Raw genomic sequence first — 7117 nt, forward strand, 5'->3', positions numbered from 1 at the left:
TGGACAAATCTTATCCATCCATAACTCTGATGGTAGTTCATTCTCTAGACATAGAGAAAGATCTGTTTAGACCAAGAGATGATGGAAATGAGATACTGGGACTCAACGTTCCATAATGCCATTGGATCCACCAAACACAATTGGTTGGTACTCAAGAATATCTTTCAATATCTCCAAAGCATCAAACATCTTATCCTGGTTTTTTAGTTTCACAGAAATGCGACTTCTGATATCATTGGATACATCGATCAGATCCCCACTATGTTAGATCTTAGACAAACTTAGTGTTCCTACACGTGTGGTAGACCTCTCATGAAGAGTCTTCGAAACAGACCTCGTGGCTACATTCACCAACCATTATCTCAACGATAATGTGTCTTGTGTTTCCTGGATGCAAACAGGTTACGTAATAAGCAACATCGCTATATTGCATATCTTGCAAGTTAAATCATGTGACTGATTTATTCATGAAGTCTCTACCAACTTTTCACGGAATTGGTATGTGACGACTTCGAATTTTGCAAGAATCAGGGGGAGTATCTTCCTAAATTGTTCCTGTTCAATGCATCATTTTATACTCTTTTCCCCTTCATGAGTTTACTTTACAGGTTCTCATAAAGGTTTTTAATGAGGTAATGTCAACACATGATCATATGCCATACTTTTTGTTTTCCCCATCGGGGTTTTTAGGAAAGTATATACGACATATTTATTGTTCTCTAAACTCTATGGGTTTTCTCATATTGAGTTAAAAGAGACAATAACCATTATATGTTGCGTCATTTTCTCCTTATTTTTCCCACTGTGTTTGAAGGAGTTTTGGTAGCATATCTCCTCATATTTTTCCCACAGGGTTTTTGGAGGAGAATTTAATCAAGATAATGGATCTTAATGCAGTCAAGCGGTGATTAGGGGGAGTGTTAAGAATAATTAACTCATTGTTTATTAGGGGATAATCCCCGCTCTCCCCGTGCATGTAATCGCACGATGTGGGAACCGTCACAACGGTTTCTCCCTGGAGCGTCGCCTCTTGGAACCGCCGTCTCCTTTGGAGACGTCTGTACATGTTGTATATAAAGGATCCAACACTATCAATAAAGACTACTTGATTCATTTTATTGTCTCTCGGTCTTTATTTCAATACAAATGTCCCTGCGATGCGGCGAACCTCCCTATGACGGAGCGCCGGGCTGCCACGAAGTCGATGATGACCGGGGCATCTTCCTCATCCGGGACGCGAAAGCAACCGCCTTGCCGACCAGCTGCAGAGGGGCCATGACACGTTTGGTTGGAACAGGTAACGTATTGGATGCTGAAGGATACAACTGTGTTAGCTTAGCTGACAGTTTTTGTGATTACACAATCTATTTGGTTGAAGCGGATTGGTTCCGTCTTTGGAAGCCAGCCGGTACGGGCGATGTAATAAGAAATCGCGAACCAAAGACGTCTAAGTTCCTGAGGGACACGGACGTACGAGGTCGCCATATAATCAGATCCAGACGTTTCTTCTTTCTCCCCCAAAAAGAGATCGATACCCAGAGTTCCAGACGCGGTCCGCAGCAGAGATCGAAGAACCCTACCTCATGGCCAAGACGCAGCAGCAGCCGTGGTTGGTACAATTCAACGGCACGAGCAAGCCCGTCCTCGTCGCACCGTTCGAGGGATGGCACCGCTGGGACGAGGCGCCGGACATGCCGGCGCTGCAAGGGAAACGATGCATCGGCCTGGATGGAGGTTGGTCGCTCATGCTCGACGAGGCTACCAATGGTGCTCCCTCGTGAGCATCGCTGATACGTCGCCGTCGGCCCCCACTGTGATCGATGTCCCGCCCTTTCCGGAGGACGCGCCAAAGCCGCACCTGCTGTTCAGCTGCGCGCTCTCGTCGCAAACCCCACCCGACTGCACCGTTGTGCTCAGCTTTTTCACGGGTATGACATCCCTCATCCACTGTCGCCCTGGCGACGCTGGGTGGTCTCGCCTCCAAGTGTACCTCCCCGAGGAGGGAGACGGGTTCGACGGCCCCATAACCGCCGACCAACAGGGGAAGGTGTACACAATGACCATGGTATCCCTGGTAGCAGTCGATGCATCCTGCCCGACGTTGGCCGTCGAGAGGATGGACATGAGGCATCTGCCGCCCTGCCCCGTGCACGAAGGGTACAAGTGCTACTCGGTGGCATGCCCTGGCGGAGATCTCTTCTTGGTACGCTGCTGCAACTTTGGCTACCCGTCGGAGGTTGTGGATCTAAAGGTTTTTCAATGGAATAGAGATGACGGCGTGTGGGAGACGGTTGACACCATTGGGGACAGAACGATTTTCGTGGGCAGGTTTTCTTTTGTGGTCCCATCGTCGGCTGAAGCAGGAACCCAGCCCAACTGCATCCATATGCTTCATAGAGATTGCGATGTATCTGGTGTCTATACCATGTCTCTAGATAATATGACCATAGGCCTAAGTGTAGTCGAGGGATGTGACGAGGACGAGGACGAGGACGCTGACGATGACGATGACGATGACAACGATGATGATGATGCGGAGGACCAACTAGTATTCTGGGCTCTTCCCACTAGGTAAGTTTAATGGACCTTCAATTCACTCGCTTGATTAGTAGGAGTGGTAATAGTATTTGTGAGATGGTTTAATGTTTCTATGTACTATGTACCAGCTTCAGTCTGAAAGCAATACGATCCATGGACACTCCCTATGATGTCTCAAACGAGGTAAGTCTGTACGTTATTATATTATTGGTAACTCATTTGACTAGCTTAGTGCAAATTAGAACTAAAACAGGCAAATTAACATGCACTTGATATAGGTGATTCAAAGAAGAACTGCACATTGCCGTAGAGAGCAAGAGAAAGAGGGCATTGCAGAGAGGCAGTGGTGTGAACACACCGACTTGCTGCAGCTACTAGTATCGAATAACAACCCGATCCAGGATGCAAAAGTGTCGCCATTGCTCATGACAATTCAGTCAGCAGGAAGGACCAACGAGGATCTTCTTGAGATCTTTGATCCAGTGAGCGAGAAGAAATACATCATCAGGGTTTACATTCCCGCTGCAGGTCTCAAATTGCAGGGATCACATTTATTGCATTTCTCAAAGAACGGTTGGGTCATCATGTCGAGAGGCGGCGACCACATGTTCTTCCTAGTGAATCCGTTCCAGAATTACTCGGATGGCGGCCATGTGATTGCTTTTCCACCTTTGGATGTCCTTGGCCTCAAAGGATTGTCGTTTTCTTCGGTGCCAGGTTCTTCGGACTTCGTGGTCCTTGCCATAGGATCTACCCCTGGCGGCGAAGTTGTCATTATACAAACATGGCGAATGGGCGTTGAAGAGTGGAAGTAAGAATGCTTAAGCAGCAATGACGCACCATTCTTCATGGCATCTCACAGCCCCGTCTTCCTAAACGGAGTCTTCTATTTTTTGGACATCAATGGCAAGCTTGGGGTGGTGGACCCGAACGAGGACGAAATGGAATGGAACATCCTCGAAAAGCCAGATCAACCGATACACGGAAGCGATGAGGTGCATTCTAGGGAATATGATTATAACTATTTGGTGGAGTGGAAGGGGGAGTTGATCGCCATTATCAGAGAGAACGGCGATGATGGGTCTGTCAGAACGTTCAAGCTCGATCGGTCTCGGATGGTTTGGTCTGAGTTGGAAGGCTTGGAGGACGCGGCCATGTTTTGGGATAGGAGCAATGCTCTGATTGCTGTGCCACCTACAGGAGAAGATTCATGTAACAAGATGTTCCTCCCGAACTATAGTGAGATCAACGGTGGTGGTAGGACGCAGGCGTTCTACTCATTCCAGGAGCAATGCTACCGCCCTTCCTTCTATGCCAAGGAGCCCATGAACGCCGTATGGTTCTAGCCAGACTTGGACATATTTATGGCGACTCGCCACTAGTTCATGCTATTTCCTTGTTGACTGAGAGCCTAGCCAGGAGTTCTTGGAAATTCATGGCAACATAGGTAGCTAAGGAACATGCAGTTGTACGGGGGATAAACATCTAGTGCTATATTATTGCCAAGCTAAATTATCCGATATGTTGATCATAGGACATGTTTCTAATTGTAATTGTGATAATTTGAAATTCAGTAATAAAGTTTTCCAGCAAAGAAACAGAAATCTAACATACCTCTGATCCATATTAATTGTCGCTCAAGGTGATGTATCTAGAGCTGAAATACATGTCTAGGTATATCTATTTGAGTTAAAATTAACATGGATCGAAGGGAGTAGTAATAATAAAGTTACGAAAATACCTTATGCATCTGATATTCACTCAAGCCATCTTTTGCGCGACACATGAATTTTGGCTCCCTGGCAGCATGGCAATCTGTGGGGCAACCATTCGCTATTGTTTTTTGTTTTCAACAGGAACGCATGCTTGCAGAATACTCATATTCATGTCGTCTCCATTCTGCTACCCATCATCGTCCCATACTCCATTCCACCATTTCAATTGTTCCTCATCACACATCGCTCGAATCCACCGCTGCCACGCATCTCGATCGCCGCCACGCTCGGCAGCCATCTCTCACGTCTGGCTACCATGAGAGAGTAGGAGGGGGAAGCGATGCGGCTACTTCCTGAACCCACCAGGAAGCCATGGGGGTATCGATCGACACAGCTGCTCTCTCCCGCCAACCGATGGCTATGGGGGATTGCCCCATCGGACGTCGCCAGGGCGCACCTCCAAAGTCGTTGTGCACAAGGTCGAGGAAATGCAGCAGGCAGCAGATCTCAACGAGGAGACACTGTGGGTGGCGGAGGACGCGCGATGCTACCAGAGAGATGGTGCTGCTCATCCGCATCGATGAGCAATCGACCCATTCCTCATCATCACTCGCGGGCCTGATGCTACCCTCACTGCCCTTCGCTGCCACCCTCCGTGGATCGGGATCCAGTGAGATCGATCGAATCTGAGACCCAAAATTTTGTTGGTCATCTCCTTCTAGAAGACAGCTTCCCCTTCAGGCAAGTGCGGGTGTGTTCGTTTTCTCCCACCCCTTCCCAATATGCGAGATCAGCTAGATGTGATATTCTCGATCACACATCACCTTCTTTTTTTTCACACGTACAGTCTGTAGTCTGCAGAGTACCTCTATTATTTTCTGGCACTTGTTTCTTTCTTATTTCTGTTAAACCTCATGTTGATCTATAATTAATGGCAAAACATTAGGGAATTATTCTCTAGTTCATGGCAATTTAGATAAATTTTTATTGATAAGATGTTTAGAAAATGTTCCTATAACAATTTTTTGAGTTTCTCATGGCAAATTTTGCAGTGAATTTGATATGGTGCATGTATAGGTGCCATGGCAGAGAAACATAATTTTTTTGCCTTTTTTTACCGGCATACTTACATACTATCCTAAAAACAGTTTGCCATAACAAATTTCATTTGTCGGTTTCCTACATCTGAAAGTTGTCTGCAAGCGGTGGAACTCCATTGAAAGCCTAATACAACATGCAAAAGGGTCGCCATTGCTCATGAAAACCCGCCTAGCAGGAAGGACAAAAGAAGATATTCTTGACGTCTTTGATCCGATGAGCGAGAAGAAGTACAACATCAGGGTAAACATCCCTGCTTCAAGTCTCAAACCATAGGGTTTGCAGTTATTGCATTTCACAAAGAATGCCTGGTTCATCATGTCAAGAGGCGGTGACCACATGTACTCCCTAGTGAATCCGTTCAAGAATTACCCGGATGGCGGCCATGTGATTTCTCTTCCTCTTTTAGATATCCTTGGCCTCAAAGGATTATCATTCTCTTCCATGCCGGGTTCTCCGGATTTTGTGGTCCTCGCCGTGGGAGCCATGCCAGACTGTGAAGTTTTCTTTATTCAAACATTACGAATAGGAGACAAAGAATGGAAGGAAGAAATCTTATGAAATGTTGATGTGCTGTTCTTCATGGCATCTCACAACCCCGTCTTCCTTGATGGCATCGTTTATTTCCTAGACATGAATGGCAGGCTCAGAGTCATGGACTTGAATGTGGAAAAGATGGAGCGGAAGTTCCTTGACAAAAGCCAGATCAACTGATACGTGGAAGTGACTGTGTATAAAAATCAGGAGTTGGACTATAGCTATCTAGCGGAGTGGAAAGGTGACTTGGTCGCCATTATCGGAGAAAATGGCAATTTTGGGTTCATCGGAATATTTAAGATTGATCAGTCTAGGATGGATTGGACGGATTTGGAAGAGATGGAGGATGCTGCCATGTTTTGGGATAGAAGCAATGCTCTAATTGCGAGGCCAGCTTGCTGAAGGGATTTATGCAACAAGGTGTACTTTCTGAGCTGTACTAAGATTGATGATGGTGTGTAGGCCTACTACTGCTTAAAAGAGCAAGAATACTACACTTCCTTTTTGTGCCAAGGAGCCAATGAATGCCATATGGTTCGAGCCAAACTTGTAGGATTTACTTTGGTGACCGAGCAGTAGTCGATTGGTAGCCTAACAAGGAGTACTTTGAAATTCCTTTGCAACCTAAATAGCAGAGGAACAAGCACTATACTTGACCTAATTAAACATGTTTATCTTATTTCCACATGCATGCCAATCATAGGAGGGGAAAAATTCATTTGGAAATCTAAAGGAATGTTAATAGTTTGTCTTCCCTTGTGTCGGGCTCTCAGCGAGTGTCTCAAGCTCGTTACTACCTACTACATCGTCCTGTCTTGCTAGATTTGCCCTGTGATTTACTTGATCGTGCAAATACGTACATTTGGGTGTCAGCAAGTAAAACCTCATACGGTCAACTGCTAGCAGCAGCTAGGTTGCCAAATGATCGGGGTGCAGGAGTTTTGTGTGGTGCCAAAATCATTCAGGGACCAACAACTGAACAACCGATATAAATATATGAAAAAAACCTACTCCCTCCATTCCATAATGTAAGACGTTTTTTGACACTTTAGATGGGTGCACCGATGATTGATTTGAAAAGCGAGAAAGGAAAGGTGTTGAGATTTTTCACGAAAAATCAATGAACCCATATATTTGGTTAGTTTGCACCTTGCAGATTATGGAGTCTCATACAAGGAAAGTACATGACCCATACACTAGTAGAAAACAGGGCTTTGGTCCAGGCCGGG

General features: G+C 45.9%; 2 pseudogenes; both read left to right on the plus strand.

Moving 5' to 3' along the window:
* Positions 1–1583: 1583 nt before the first annotated feature.
* On the plus strand, positions 1584–3920 carry LOC147984522 (uncharacterized; annotated as a pseudogene).
* Positions 3921–5420: 1500 nt separating this feature from the next.
* LOC147984523 (uncharacterized) lies at positions 5421–6441 on the plus strand (annotated as a pseudogene).
* The last annotated feature ends 676 nt before the right edge of the window (positions 6442–7117 follow it).

This window comes from Triticum urartu, chromosome 2A (genome assembly GCF_056163025.1).
Source record: "Triticum urartu cultivar PI428250 chromosome 2A, HENAU_Tu73, whole genome shotgun sequence".
NCBI lineage: Eukaryota > Viridiplantae > Streptophyta > Magnoliopsida > Poales > Poaceae > Triticum > Triticum urartu.